The sequence below is a fragment of the Cnephaeus nilssonii genome (genome assembly GCF_951640355.1).
Source record: "Cnephaeus nilssonii genome assembly, chromosome: 1".
Taxonomy (NCBI): domain Eukaryota; kingdom Metazoa; phylum Chordata; class Mammalia; order Chiroptera; family Vespertilionidae; genus Cnephaeus; species Cnephaeus nilssonii.
Window position 1 is genome coordinate 95,617,197 of NC_137072.1, and position 16,503 is coordinate 95,633,699.

At 42.7% G+C, this 16,503-nt stretch overlaps 1 protein-coding gene across 8 annotated transcripts in view; it reads right to left on the reverse strand.

The window, feature by feature from the left end:
• The window catches only part of PGCKA1 (PDCD10 and GCKIII kinases associated 1), a 74,631-nt gene that overhangs the window by 36,409 nt on the left and 21,719 nt on the right, over nt 1-16,503 (reverse strand). Inside the window, exon 2 of one of the 8 annotated variants that reach the window (XM_079796770.1) lies at nt 11,189-11,337. The exons of 4 other annotated variants lie outside the window; for them this stretch is intronic. The gene's annotated coding sequence lies outside the window, so the exon portion shown is untranslated. Of the gene's footprint in view, nt 1-1,855; nt 5,253-11,188; nt 12,919-15,993; nt 16,110-16,503 lie in introns of those variants that run through there. 3 more of the 8 variants (XM_079796768.1, XM_079796773.1, XM_079796766.1) reach the window with 3 other exon arrangements.

Here is a 16,503-nt window from a genome sequence, read left to right on the forward strand (position 1 = left end):
CTTCTAGAAAAAAAGGGTGTTCAGAGAACAGAGAAGACCTCTTAGAAATTAAAAACATGACAGCATAAATACAAACCTCAGCTGAAAGCATCAACACTGAAATTGAAGACATCGGAACGAAAAGAAAAAGAAGACAGATAATGGCAAAGAAAAGCAGATAAATAACCCAGGAATTCCAAGGAAATCTAGAAAACAAAACACCTGCAGGAGAAGAAATCATTAACAAAGTAAGTCAAGAAAATTCCCCTAAACTGGAGGGTAGATTTTCTAGATTTAAAGGGCTGGCCCACTGAGTGCCCAGCACAGTGGATTTTAAAAGTCCCACACTGAGGCACCTCACTGTGAAATTTCACAACACTAGGATTACACATCTTTAGCCAACTTCCAGAGAAGAAAATAAAATTAGACATAAAGAATGGGAAAATGGAATAGTGGGACACTTTTCAACAACCATACTGTAGATAAGGAGACACTGAAGCAATGTCTCCAAAATTCTGGAGAAAGAACAAAGAAAAAAATATTGAGTGAAAATTAATTCCAACATAGAACTCTCTGTATAATCACTCTAACAATCAGGTGGGGAGATGGGATACAGACAGTTTTAGAGAGACAAATACACACACACACACACACACACACACACACACACACACACACACACGCGCGCATATATATATATATATATATATATATATATATATATATATGTATATATATATATATATATATTTTTTTTCCTTAAAAAGCCACTGGAGGATGAGGTCCATGAAAATGAGGGAATACAACAAGACAAAGGGAGACACGAGGTCTAGGAAATGGGAGGGAAGTGAGGAGCTCTCCCAGGAGGCGATGGCAGGAGACGCCAGTGTGTCCAGGCAGGGAGGGCGACGAGGCCAGGGGAGCAGGCCAGGGGTTTATGAGAGAGATTTCTGCAAAAGCATGACGTGGATACAACGGACAGAACACCTGATAGGAAACTGGCAGAATCATGGAACATCGTGAGAGCATATTTAGACAACTGGCAAATGTTTAAATACTGAAAGAACGGTAAGTACATAAAACACACACACACACAAGAAAATCAAACAGATAAAAAAAGGCAAGTAAAAAGAAAACTATTAACTCCAGGAATAAGTTATGCTGGTAAGAAACAAAGAGTTTAATATATGTCCCATTTCTGAATAGCACATATAGTCCTAACAATGTAAACCTTGCATATATTTCTAATCAAAACTCAGATACAGTGTGTGCATGGGAAGTGACTGTGGGAGGTGTGAATGAAGAAAATAAGGAGCTAAGTCTCATATCCCACAGGGGAAAGCCAATGTCCAGTGAACGCCCCAAACGAAAGACTCAGGAGGTGGCAATGCTTACTCGCCATTCAGGTCCCTGGAGGTAAAGATCAGGCAAAGACTTGAATGCGTTTCTTTTGGGCAAGAGGAAATGAGAAGCTGGGGAGCTGAAACCTGTTCTTTATCTTAAGAAACCTTGTAGAACGAGCACCCTACTATAGAACGTTCATAAAAAATTATAAAATACTTGAAAGTGTAATCGTGTATGGAGAGCTAACATGTGACCGAGTTTCAAAATAACATCTACGGTATTTTGATAAATAATATTTTGGCTGCTCACTTTCCTTTTCTATAAATTGAGAGGTTTGGACTAAATAATTTCTAAGGTCCCCTGACCTCTCTCTACACGTGTTTATTTTTTGTATTTCTTTGTCCGAGTCTGGACTTGTGAACACAGACACATGGAGAGCTGATAATCAACAGTGAGACTCCCCTGATGATTTTGATCATTAGAAATTAATATGCATTATCCACATCTCTACAAAGACACAGTCTGATCCTACCGAGAGAAGGCGGCACAACCGTCTGCGGATTTGCAGAGAAACACCTGAGGCTGCATTTCTGTCTTCCTCCGGCCATGTGAGAGGAGGCACAGGAGGAGACTAAAGTTCCCTGTTGTTTAGACTATGGCCCGTGACGCACGGTTATGCTGACCTAAAAGTTAATGTTTAGCCATCCCAGCGAGTTAAGCTGGCTTGAGAACTTGGTGGGGGGGAAAGGAAGGAAAGAACTCTGGTAGAGATTTGTACTAAAGTCAATGTTAATCTTGGTAGCGCAGCAAGTCACTTGTGTCCTCTCTAGCACATGCCAAGGAAGAACATAGCTAGTCCTTTAACAATACCAACACTATAATGCGGAGGACAGGTATGGCTTTGAATTAAAGGGGAAAATTAAGATTGTCCAGTTCAAACCTCCCATTACTTCCCAGCTTTGTGACTACAGGTAAAGCACAATTTCTCTGTGCCCTGAATTCTTTCTCCATAAATTGAGGATAATAATACAGCTGTCGAACACTGAAAATGATGTCTTGATAAGCCATCTCTAAAAACAGATGCAAAGCACATAATTGATTTGCAGGGGCCTTGGATTCATCTCTCTCCTTCTCCTCCTCCTTCCTCTCTTTCTCTCTCTCCCTCCTTCCTTCTCTCCCTCTCCTCCTTCTCCTTTTCTTCTTCCTCTCTTTCTCTGATATGTAAGCTGGCCTTCAGAATAATAGAAGCTTTAAGAGGAGAGATTTTCCCATGACAAATTTGGTCAAGTCAATCTCAAAAAGTCAAGGAACTTACTGCTCATTGACCATAGTAATCCTATTCAGTAAAATCTCAGGTTACAGTCATTTGCACTAACATTTCGGATCTGACACTGACACTTTCCTTTGGAATTTGGCACTCCAGATGTATTTTAGCAAACACTGCTAGTGCCAAATCAACGAGTCCAACGACCGATTTAGGGACGCTCTTTCATTTTTTTTGTTTGTTTTGTTATCCCAGGTTCTCAACAATATCTGGCACAGAGAAAGTGTTCAATAAATGTCTGTTAAATTAAAAATGGGAAAGTACATTGGATATGCTCTCATAGTCACAAGTTCCATAACCATACCTTCTAGTCACTCATAATTCTATCTTTTATGGTTCCATATGAATTTTAGGATTTTTCTTTTTTTTGTAAAAAATGCTATTGGGATTTTGACAGGTATTACATTGAATCCGTAGGTCGCTTGGGTAACAGAGACATTTTAACAAATTTGCCTTCCAATCCATGAACACATAATATATTTTCATTTATTTGTCTTTTTTTCTTTCATCAGTGTTTTATGGTTTTTAGTGTGTAAGTCTTTCACCTCCTCAGTTAAGTTTATTTCTCAGTATTTTATCATTTAAAAAATATATTTTTATTGATGTTAGAGAGGAAGGAAGAGGGAGAGAGGATAGAAACATCAATGATAAGAGAATCATCAGCCCTAGCTGGTTTGGCTTAGTGCAGTGATGGCGAACCTATGACACACGTGTCAGTAGCCATTTCTGATGACACGCGGCCGCATGCCGAGGATGAAACATTTGCGACTAGAGTCTTGGAGTTAGTTTTTTCCTCAAAGTGACACACTACCCGAGTTATGCTCAGTTTTTTGGCGAAGTTTGACACACCAAGCTCAAAAGGTTGCCCATCACTGGGCCTTAGTGGATAAAGCTCTGGCCTACGGACCAAAGGGTCCTGGTTCAATTCCGGTCAAGGGCATATGCCTGGGTTGCAGTCTTGATCCCCAGAAGGGGGCGTGCAGGAGGCAGCCAATCAATGATTCTCTCTCATCATTGATGTTTCTCTCTCTCTCCCCTTCTCCCTTCCCCTCTGAATCAATAAAAATATTTAAAAAAAAAGAGAGAATCATCAGTTGGCTACCTCCCCACACTCCTCATTGCAGATCGAGACCAAAACCCAGTGGGCATGTGCCCTGACCATGAATTGAACCATGACCTCCTGATTCATAGGTCAATGCTCAATCACTGAGTCACACCAACCAGGCTACTTTATAATTTTTGATGCTACTATAAATGACTTTTTTTGTTGTTGTTGTTAATCCTCACCGGAAGATATTTTCTCCATTGATTTTTTAGAGAGTGGAAGGGAGGGGGAGAGATAGAGAAAGAGAAACATAAATGTGAAAGAGACACATTGATTAGTTGCTTCCTGCATGTGCCTTGACTGGCCCAGGGCCAGGGATGGAGCCTGCAACCGAGGTACATCCTTTTGACTGGACTCGAACCCAGGACACTTCAGTCAGTGGGCCAATGCTCCAATCACTGAGCCAAACCAGCTAGGGTGACATTGTTTTCTTAATTCCCTTTCTGGATAGTTTATTGTTAGCATATATAAATTCAACTAATTTTTGTATGTATACTTAGTATCTTACAACTTTACTGAATTCATTTATTAGTTCTAACTTTTTTGTGTGTAATCTTTAGGCTTTTCTACATGTAGATTATGTGAACTTTTATAATTATTTCATAAATGGTGCTAAGACAACAGGTTATTAGGAAAAAGTTAGATCCTGAATTAGATTAAATGAAAACAAAAAATATTTAGAGGGAAATACAAGTGAATATCTAATTTAGTCTGGAAGAAACTTTCCGTCTGGAAGAAACACAAAGTAAAAGATTAATAGAATACATAAGAAGTAAACATTTTTTTTTTTTACTTTAGAAAACACCAACAACAAAAATAGAATGATTAAATGGAACAACATTTGTAACATAGATGATAAAGGATCACTCTCCTTAACTCTAACAGGGCTCATAATTCATTATGATATTTATTAAAGACACTGATAAAAACTAACAAATGAACATGAAAAATTACTTGGATATATAAATGCTAACAATTGGATAACACTTTTGCTTAATAAATTGACCTTGTTTTTATAACAACCAGTATTAAAAAGCCTTTAAAATATCAATAACTTTTGCTCCAAAAATTCCAATTTTTGAAGTCTTACCAAAGAATGTTTATGAGAGAATCAGAGGGGTATAAACAAAGAATTTTTTAAAGGGTGTTCAACTTAGTTGTTTTTATTTTTAATATTGTAGATCACTGTAAACTTTAGTGCTCAAAAACAGAAATATCTTTTAATAAATTATGACCTATCCATACATTGGAAAAAGGGAAAATAACACTTAAGTCGGGGGTGGGGGGGGGAGCAGGGTGTGAAACCAAGTGAAAAAAAACAGGAACCCATATAATAAAAGGCTGATATGCAAATTGACTAAACAGCAGAACAACCGGTCATTATTACACGCACTGACCACCAGGGGGCAGACGCTCAATGCAGGAGCTGCCCCCTGGTGGTCAGTGTGCTCCCACAGGGCGATCACTGCTTAGCCAGAAGTCGAGCTCATGGCAGCGCTAAGGATCCCCTGAGGGTTACTGGCCTGCAAGTGTGCAGGCCAGGCTGAGGGACCTCCCCACCCGAGTGCATGAATTTTGTGCTCTGCGCCTCTAGTATGTATATAAAATTTCATCTCAATTTTAGCATAAACAAATCACCACATATATAATTATAAAAGTTCACTTCCTTTCATTTAGGAATATACCTAAATGAAAACAAAGGTCATTTTGGGGAAGGTAGTTAGGATGAGCTTATGTGGTTTTTTTGGTGTCCAAATTAGATCTGATTTTTTCCTAAACAATGAAATAAATTTACTTGCAGTCTATAGATTTCGTTCTAGACTTCAATGATAGCATGTCATATCATACTGGATGGGAATATTATTCTAATGCAGCAATTTTCACCTGATGTGCTGCAAGAATTTTTAAAACATGAAATACTTGACTATTTAGTCAAGGGTACTATCCTCTTTTCCTTTACATTGCCAAATTAAAAAAAAAAAAAATGACAAGAGCTAACACAACAGCCATCTGGTGTGAAGGAATCAAAATTTTGTATATATATATATATATATATATATATATATATATATATATATATATATTGTCAGATCAGCAAAAAATATAGGGTGTCCCCAAAAACTGTATACACAAGTTGAATAATTAATTCCAATGTGTTAAATCTTAAAAGCAAGAAACATTAGTTGAGCTATTAGAAAAAAGTATGTTCACATTTTGGGGGAACACTCTGTATATATTTTTTGATGTGCCACAGAATTTTAGTAATTAGTTTTTGATATGAAAAGGTTGAAAATCGCTTTGTATAGCACATTTTGGAAATAATAAGCATGAGTTTTTAAAAAGAAATATGTCTATTCTATGGATTCAGGGAAAACCTTGGAATACCAGGAGAGTTCTATTAAATTCTCCCTCCACAATTGTCCTTTCCAATTTCTTCTTTATCTGTTACCGTTTGTTATTTTGCTTATAATCATAATTTAATTTTTTTCTTGGAAACTATACCCTTGATCAAAAATTAAAAGATCATATATATTATTTTTCTTTATCTTTGAATGTATTATTTTCTGATATAAATATCAGTTCCTGATTTCTCTCCCATTGCATTTGTTTGCCTTATTTTTCCCTCTCTTTTGATTGTTTATTTTCTGTGTCACATTATTCTGGGTGGACAGCAACTGATTTTATTTCCGTCTTTCAATAGAAAACTTTATTATTATTTTATATTTTTTAATCTTTAGTTGAAAGTATTACATATGTCTTGTTTTCCCCATTGACCCCATCTAGCCCACCCTCATCCCCTACCCCAGGCCTAATAGAGAACTTAAAACCATTTACATTTATGCTATGTGCTGACTCTCTTTTCTATCATCTTATTTTACCATTTTCTTAATGCCTCCTGGTTGCTTTCTTTATTTTCAGATTTTTGCTTTGAATTTTTGCCTTTATTTTTAATTTTCTCTAGCCTGTTGCAAAGTATATGTTGTGTTCTAAAAATTTTCCTTGTGAGAGAAAATATTCTCTTCTTTGAAAAGCATATTTACAAAAGTGGTACCTAACTGAAGTTTTCATGCAAGGACCACAGGTGCCCACTGGAAGCATCTTGGGCAAATAGGGACGGGTGACTACACTATCCCTGGCTGATAGGGATTAGCAGGTGCAGGCTTGGGGCTGGACAGGAGATTTCACTTTGGTGTATTCTGTATCTAAGGTGCTTGAGAACATCCAAAGGGAGGTGTTCAGTGGGCAGTTGTATAAATTGGCTAGAAACAGGAGAGCACTTTGGGCTCATTATAAAGATTTCAGAGTCATCAACAATACAGCTACTAATAGGGCCATAAGACTGAATTAAAAAAATAGATACAATAAGTCTCTATTTTTGTAGTGTTAACGAAAGGACAGAATTCTAAAGAACACTGCTTAGTGTGAAAAAAAAAAAAAGACTACAAAGGAGACTCATAAATTGCAGCCAGAGGAGGACAAAAAATAAATAAATAAGTACATGTAGAGGGTTAACTCCATTCCTAGCCATGTCTTTTCATAAGACCTGCAGGACGAAGTGGCTTCTGGCCAAGAAACAAGAGCAGAATTGTCCCATTCCCCATGGATTTGGATGAAGCTAGTAATAAACCCTAACAGGAGACACTGGAGAAGAACCAAGCTGGGTCTATAAGGAATCGCACCTGAGATGGCACCATATTTATCCTTTATCAAGGTCACTAGCATCTCTCCATATCAAGCTGAAAACATCACCACCATCTGGGCAGTTAAACAAATCTTATTGGGAAAATGATTTTTCTCTTTGTTTCCATGCTTCTCTACTAGTACGCTGGTTCAGTAATAAATACATGAGACTTTTATTTGAAAAAAACAAACAAACAAACAAAAACAAATAAAGAGAAATGAGTGTGGTAAAGGAAAAAGGTAGTGTTCCAGGGAGCATGGATTGGCCAATCCGTGCTAATGACTGTGGAAGGTCTACGAAGAGGACTGTAAATGCCTCTTAGATTTAGCACCAAAGCGGTACTTTGCTGTTTTGGTGACTTGGTGAATCTGGAAGCTAGACTGCTATCAGTTACCCAAGCAGTGGTGAGGAAGTGGAAATGCTAAGCATCCAGAAGCCTTAGAAGAAAACTGTGTGTGAAAGGTGAGAGATAATGAGAAAGAAGGAGGTAGGATTAAAGGGAGGTCTGCTTAATTTGGGGAGTTCCCAAATTGTTGAGACATGTTAATAGGAGACAGCTGAAGACCGAGGAAAGAGGCGAGATGATCATGTGAGAAGTAAGGTCTGTTAGCAGACAGGAGGGAACAGCCAGGGATTAACGAGCCTCAGACAGGAGATGGGTAATGAATAAGGTGGACTTGTGCTCAGTGTCTTCATTATGCGTCTTTCTGTTCTGCAGAGACTAGAAGGCAAAAATACATCCCATACAGACTTAGAGGAGAAAGGCGGCAGGAAGCGAGACAGAGGTTGGACTTTGGCTACTTCTGCTTTCTCTGCTGGCAAGCCCCAGGGGCTCACACTGGATTTTTCTTTCCCAGAGTCCCAGCGTCCAGGTGCTTTGCGGATGTCAAGAGGCAGAGTGCGCCCAGCTGGCGGGGCTCGGTTCAATTCCCGGTTAGGGCACAGGCCCGGGTTGCGGGCTTGATCTCCAGTGTGAGGCCTGCAGGAGGCAGCTGATCGATGATTCTATTTCTCTCTCTCTTTCCCTCTCCCTTCTTCTCTGAAATCAATAAAAATAAAAAATAAAACAAAGTGAGAGTATGTAGAAATGCCCTTTTTGCCTTTTTGAAAGACTTCATTAATCTTTGGACAAAGGAAGCTACTTCAAGAAAAGCATTCCATATGGTCCTTGCCCTATTTTGATAAACGGATCTTAAAATGTCACACATATCACCTCCCTTCCAGTAATAACGGCTGTCAATCATTACTATCGTTGCCACCACTTTTGGATTACTGGGCCTGTCCCAGGCACTGCACTAATTTCTTTGCACGTTATCTCCACGGAGAGAAATTCACGGCTGTCTTTGTTTAACAAAATGCTCTAGACCGAGTCCCATCTTCAGAACTTCCAGCCAGGAGCGGGAACAAACAGATGCCCACGAGGAAGATAATGTCTGTGATGCTGGGTATTTTTAGCAGAATGCATTATTTAGATAGGTTAGGAAGGTATGGGGCGGCGTGTGTGTGCTCTATGTATAGGGGTTGTCAGCTGACTCGGGGAAAGGAAAATGTATTTAGAAAGAAGATACAGACGCTAAGCCATAAAAAAGGGTAACTTTAATCCAGTTTCTATAGAGGGAGAAACCTGGTTCCTGTTCTCTTTTTCCTTGAGCTCAATGCCATATGATAGCGTCACCTGGCAAAGGGGTGTGACTGAGGCTGCCCGGATTTGGCACCTCCTGCTCATTTGTGGCTTTCCTTTCTCAATAAACCTTTCACAAAGGTCAGGCTTTGAAAGGCTGGCCTTTTCCTTGTTTGGTCTGTGTTTCTTGCTTGGAAGAATGACTGAATGTCCTCGAGTGTCAACAAATAAGTGGTTTCAGTGAAGCTTTTGGGAATCCATTCCCCTGAAGGCTGCTTGGTGGCGTGCCTGGGATTGGTCTGGTTTTGTGTGAAACTAGTAAATAAACATGTAATTACCGGGCTGCCTGGGCCTCGACTCCTGATACCTGCAGGGCCACACATGTGACGAGAGAGCAGGTAAACTGTTTTCACCTAAAACCAGGAGTCAGCGGCTCGGAACTGCACCTTCGACGGACAAAATGCCGAGGCGCTGGCGTGGCAGAAGCCGGATTTGGACGAAGGAGATCTCGGGAGCACTGGGGCAGCTGTGGCCACGCTAGGAAGGGCACGAGCTAGGTCCGTGGTTGGCAAACTGTGGCTCGCGAGCCACATGCGGCTCTTTGGCCCCTTGAGTGTGGCTCTTCCACAAAATACCACGGCCTGGGTGAGTCTATTTTGAAGAAGTGGCGTTAGAAGAAGTTTAAGTTTAAAAAATTTGGCTCTCAAAAGAAATTTCAGTCGTTGTACTGTTGATATTTGGCTCTGTTGACTAATGAGTTTGCCGACCACTGAGCTAGTTAAGTATCTCCTGGGAAAAAGAAAAGGCAGGCCAGCCCCGAACGAAGACGATGAGTCTCAGATGCCCTTTATTCTGCGGAATGAATGGTATGAATACAGGCCATAATCCGAACCTAATTCATGAGACAGTGCCTGATAGTCCTGGCTGTGTCCAGGGGAAATGTATCAGCATGATTTGGTTATAGTTACCTCATGTTGAACTGAGACAGGCTAGTAAGCCAGGACAAGTGGTGTAGGGAAACTGAGACAGACAGTTAAACGGCCAAGCAGTTTATAGCCACTAATAAATCGCAAAATCCCCTCACCCCTCTCCAAGGACACTTAAGAGTAATTGGTTTACACTTCTCCCCAAGCACAGAGTAATAGCTTACACCACCCTACTCAGGGAGCTAGATAACAGGAAGTTAGTGCCATTTGTGCCAACCACACCCAAGGACAGATGAAGTCAGGGGAATAAATCCCATTTTGCCAAGTCAGCATAAAGCTGGTGCATAGTCAGTCTATTGAGATCCTTCCCTAAGACCTCCCCTGAAATCCCTGCTTTTAGAAAACAGATAAGAACCCTGAAGACAAAGACCCCGCCCGGGCTCTCTTTGGAGCACACCCACGCCCTTCTTCCCTCTCAGGAGTGAGTGCATCTTTACTCTTCCCTCCTGAACCCCAAGGGTCCCCATGAGACGTGCAAGCAGAGGAGCAACGGGCAGCGGCAGCTCGTCCCGGGCTAACCCCTGGAACCTGTGCCCAGGACCCCATTTCTCTGACTTTTCAGAGAGCCAACAGCAGCTCCACCCTGGCTCACTGCCTGCTGCTTCTATCCTAAGCCCTTCCTTTTCTTTCCAACTTTAGTTAACATGCTGTCAAAATCACCTGGGTTGGTATGGTGACATCTTTCCTGCACAAAGACAAGAACCCAGACGCTACCGGCTAGCCCGAGGCAGACCCACTCCAGGCCCCGGGCCGGGTGACAGAACAAGTTCAGGGAGGTCTGTTCACTTCTTTCTATTTCCTCCCCCTGCTGGTATTCGGGAGAGAAGAGTGCTTTTTTTGGTAACGCCAGGTCAAACAGTCTCTTCTTGGGAAGTGGCGGACCAGCATTCCCCTGGGCTCAGGTGCTCTGCTGCTCCGAGGAGAAAGGCTGGTCTCACCGGATGTGAAGAAAAACCCAGACACATGGTCTCTGCATACGTTGGGGAGTCACTCAATCAATGGTACCCAGGTTCCAAAGAGCAGCAGCCTTTGAGACTTAATAGGATTCAGAAAAAAAGAAAGCCTGGCTCCCTCCTGCACATACATTGCATGGCATCAGCAAATCAGCAGGCAGTTTTTATGGGTTTGTGATTCACTTGAGACTTACAATTCCAATAAAGATGATGTGGTGACATTTAAAAGCTTGGCTGAAACTAGAAACACTAGGAAGACGGAAGGTGCTTTTGCTGGAGAACACAGAAGATAATCTTCGCCGTTTTCCCAGGATAAGGAACAGAAAAGCTGCATGAGTGCGTTCTGAGCAGAGACTGAAATGAGGATTTAAACGTTAGTTCCCAGCTATCTCACCCGCTGCTGGCCCACCACTCCCCTCCCCATAGAAGGTCCTGGCTACCTGGAGGCCGGACCAGGGATGCTGGCAGGCAGCGTGGAGCAGCCCAGTGAGCACCTGGGCTCAGGGGCTCTGCGGCTTCCGGGTGAAATGCTGGTCTCACCGGGTTAGGAGGAAGACCCAGACACATGGTCTCTCCTCCACCGGCATCTCTCTCTCTCTCTCTTTTTTTTTTTTTTTTAATATATTTTATTGATTCTTTACAGAGAGGAAGGGAGAGAGATAGAGAGCCAGAAACATCGATGAGAGAGAAACATCGATCAGCTGCCTCCTGCACACCCCCTACTGGGGATGTGCCCACAACCAAGGTACATGCCCTTGACCGGAATCGAACCTGGGACCTTTCAGTCCGCAGGCCGACGCTCTATCCACTGAGCCAAACCGGTTTCGGCCCAGCATCTCCATCTTTGATATCTGGGCAGAGGTTGATAAGAGGAATACTGTTTGCTGCACTTTTCTTATCCATTGCTGGTATGTTATGGGGTTACTAATAGAAAAATCTGAGTAAGCGACACAAATCTTTCCACAGTGTGCACTCGGACTTTGCCACGGAGTGCGCTGACGATGGAGACGTTTCAGGATGATTCTTCAGGACAAAGGACCACTGGGCCTTGAGCATGGTAGGGTGTGGATGCTCAATGGTGGCACCTGCTGTGGGAGAGAGTTGATGCTTCTGAGGTTGTTCTGGGCTGAACGGTGTCCCTCTGAAATTCCCCTATTGAAGCTGTAACCCTCAGTGCCTCAGAAGGGGACTAGATTTGGAGAGAGAACCTTTAAAGAGGTGATTAGGCAAAATGAGGCCCTTGGGGGTGGAGGGGCTAATCCAATGGGACTGGCGTCCCTTTAGAGAGGTGACCAGGACACACAGGTGACACTCAGATGGAGGGGTGACCACGGGAAGGCTCAGCAAGAGGGCGGCCATGCATAGGCCACGGAGAGAGGCCGCAGGAGAAACCAATCCTGCTGACGCCGGGGTCTCGGACTTCTAGCCTCTGGAACTGTGGGAAAAGACATTTCTGCTGCCTAAACCTCACAGCCTGGCGCTTTGTTATGGTGCCCCAGCAGTCTGTGGACAGTAACTCTGATCGTGCCTTCAGAAAGATACAAGGCCACGTAATTAGATCACAAATGCTGCTGCTTCAGGACTAACCATGCTTCCTGGCAAATAATTAATCACAAACTATCTAGGGTTCGATTTTAGATAAGGTGCTGTGGGAGATAAAACGACGTTTATGAGGCATACTTAAACATTTGTAGCCATTTGGGAAAATAACACTTTCACATGAAAGAATAACCAGCAATAAAAAAAGAATAGATAGCACGGCCGGTGTGGCTCAGTGGTTGAGCATTGCGCCTGAACCAGGAGTCCGGGTCTGGGCACATGCCAGGGTTGCAGGCTCGAGCCCCAGTGGGGTTTATACAAGAGGCAGTCAATTGATGATGTTTCTCTTTCATCAATGTTTCTATGTCTCTATCCCTCTCCCTCCCTCCCTCCCTCCCTCCCTCCCAGAAATAAAAAAATATATATATTTTTAAAAAATAGATAAGGATTGACTGAGGGGGGACAGAAAGCTGAGAGGATGAGACTGCTTCTAGCTATGTTTCTTCACAGAAATGGATCCCCTGTAGAAAGTAGCACATCTTGGTATCAGCTCATTTCCTTGTACGAAGAGACCAATTCAGGAAAACAATTTTATAAAATGAATTATAATTAAGCATTTCTATTGTAAACCAAGAAAAGTGCAAGAGGTCTGGACCCCTTATCGGAGCAATATTTATAATGATTTTAGATCTTTACGGGGAAAGACAATCCGAAGCTAGAGAATGTATTTGTTCCTTTAAGAGCCAGCCTTACTTTGGTGGACTAAAGCCAAACAATTAATCCATTTTCCCCCTAACAAAGAATAGGCTACTATATTCGACTGACGTATTAAGTCAGCCCCACACTGAGACCTGCCCTGGGCGAGTGTGATTCCCAGGGACCAGCTCCCAGGCTCTGCATCTAGGCTTAGAGAAATTGGAACCAGGTGAATAATGAATCCGATCACACCCAGATACAAATGTTAAAATTATAGGAAGATAAATATCGTGTAAAATGGTGGGGTGAGGAAGATCGCTAATGGCTGCAAGAAGCTAGTGGGTGTTTTTTTTAAAAAATATATTTTTATTGATTTCAGAGAGGAAGGGGGAGGGAGAGAGAATCATTGATTGGCTGCATGACTCCCACTGGGGATCTAGCACACAATCTGGGCATGTGCCCGATGACGGGGAATCGAACTGTGACCTCCTGGTTCATAGGTCGATGGTCAACCACTGAGCCATGCCAGCCAGGCAATGTGTGGGGGGTGTTTTTAAACTAATACAAACTGTGCCTGCCTTTGGGCACTATCTAACCTATCCTAGACTGGAAATCCGCCTTTACGAGGATGAGGTCCCGGTGATCATTTTAGGGGCAGCTCTGCTAAAATGCAGCTCGCATATGTCCTTGGCGTGAGAACTTGGCTCTCGAAAACCTAAGCTCTAGACTCTCTACCTCCATGCTTCACTAATAAATTCTTTCACTTTAAGTTCTTGAAAAACCAACAAGTTCTAGCTCAGATTTTCCCACCTGGAAAGGAGTCAGGAAGGGACAATGCTCTCAGAGTCACAGGATTCCTCGTGTTCTTTAATTTATGCTTCGAACTTGTACTTTTCTGAGTTTTTCCTCAATGTGTGTATATTAATTTGGCAATCAGGAAAAAAAAGCAATGAAACTATTAAAGACTGGAGTTGAAGCTTCTTGTTTTTGTGCAGGGGAAACGGCAGCTGTCGGCGGGGAAGAGCCTCAAAGGCTAGGGGCACATCTGTGACGGGTAATAAACAGATGTCTACTGTCTACTGACATCTTGTCTAAAAACTTTTATGCTTGAAAGGTTATGGAAGTTTCTTAGAAACCTGTCACTTCATTTTTAAAAATAGTTTTATTGAGATACTAGGGGTCCAGTGCATGAATTCGTGCACCCTGAAAAGGAACTGTGGGCCATGAGGCTGCGGTGGGCCCTGGGGCAGATCCCCGCCCATCCTCTGCATCCCTGCCCAGCCCATCCTGCTGCGGCCCGGTCCCATCTGCCAGCAGCCCCACTCCTGCCACCGCCGCTCCTGCGCGCTGACAGCATGGAGTGATTGGGGCCGCCACCAGCAGTGGGTGCGAGCGGGGCCATCGCTGGCAGTTGGAGCAAGAGGCGGCTGTCAGCCCCGATCACCCCTCAGGAGCAGCGGGAGGTGGAGAAGCCCTGAAGGGCAATAGGGGCTGGCAACTGCCACTTGCACCTGCTGATGGCGCCGAGCGATCGGGGCCAGTGCCGACAGCAGGTGCGAGTGGCGGCTCTAGCACCAGCAGCAGGTGCAAGTGCCGGGTGGGGTGGGACTGTGTTGTGGGGGAACAAAGAATTTTCAGTAATCACCAGAGGCTCGCCCTGATGACAGCGACTGGTGCCTCGCCTTGGTCTGGCGCCCCCGCTCACCTGCTCCACCATCCCACCTTGGCTGACGCCTGCCATGTTCCACGCGCGCCCCCTCGTGGTCAGCACACGTCATAGCGACCGGTTGTTTGGTTGTTCTGCCTTTCGGTCTATTTGCATATTAGGGTTTTATATATATAGAATAATTCACATATCTTCCCATTCACCCATTTAAAGTGTACAAGTCAATGATGTTTAATATATTCACAGAGTTGTGCAACCATCACCACGATCAATTTCAGAACACATGCATCATCCCCACAAGAAATCCTGTACCCTACAGCCACAAATTCCAGATTCCCCATCGTTCTCAGCTCTAAACAAACACCAACCTACTTTCTGTCTTTGCATTTGTCTATTCTGGACCTTTCATATAAATGGAATCCTACGATATGTGGCCCTTTCTACCTGGCTTCTTTCACTTAGCAATGATATTTTCAAGGTTCATCCATGTTGTATCACGTATCATTCCTTTCTATGGCCATATAACAGTCTGTATCACATTCACCAGTCAACGGACATTGGAACTGTTTTCAGATGCTGCTATGAATATTCGTGTACAAGTTTTTGTGTGAACATGTTTTCACTTTCCTTGGAGTAGAACTTTTCTTCGAGTGGAATTGCTGAGTAGCACAGCAAATTCTATGTTTAACCTTTTAAGAAAATTCCAGACTATTTTTCCAAAGTGGATGCACCATTTTACATTCCTAGCAGCAGTGTACAAGGTTTCAACTTGTCTACATCCTTGACACCACTTGTTATTACCCATCTTTTTAATTACAGCCCTTCTCACGGTTGGCTATCATGAAGTGGTAAGTCTTTAAGAATTCTCTGCTTACAGAAGTCCTACAGGCAAACATCCACACTTGCTTCACATGCATGCGCTGATTTGATACCTAGTTTCTCGGGCAGCAACAATCATCCCACCTATGTGTCAGCACAATTATTATCCCAATTTTTCAAAGCAAGGCAGGTTCACAGAGGTTAGGAGGCTCTGGAGCTGAGATTCGAAGCCACAGCGTTAACCTGATCAGGGGCTGCTGTGTGCACACATAAACTCACCAGGATCAACTCAGGTAATGAAGTAACTGCACTTTCTGAAATGAAAGCATCTAGTAATGATGAGTAAGATGCTGAAGGGACGTGCCTTTGGATTCTATCAACAGATAACACGGTGCCTGTTGAGAGATTAAAGAACAGAGAAGTGATTTCTGCGGCCACAGAGCAATTTAAAGGCACACATACACACGAGACTAAGCAGTCCCACACCACTTTGGGTAAATTATTGTCTTTATCACCCCACCTGGAAAGTGAGAGCATTCATTGTCCTAAGGGTGTGGTGATAAGAAGCGTTGAAACATGTGCTGTTTACCTTTGCCTTTTGGTCCCTGCACCTGAGAGAATGAGGCCAGTTTCTCCTGAATTACATTCTCTGAGTGCGGCCAGATACTAGGTCCTTTCGGTTTTGTGATTATTTTCCACTTTATATAAAATGGTGCCTTTCTTTTACTCCTTGTAGTTGAGGAAACATTACTTTGCAATAAAAATTATTTTGAGTTTTTGGCCACAACC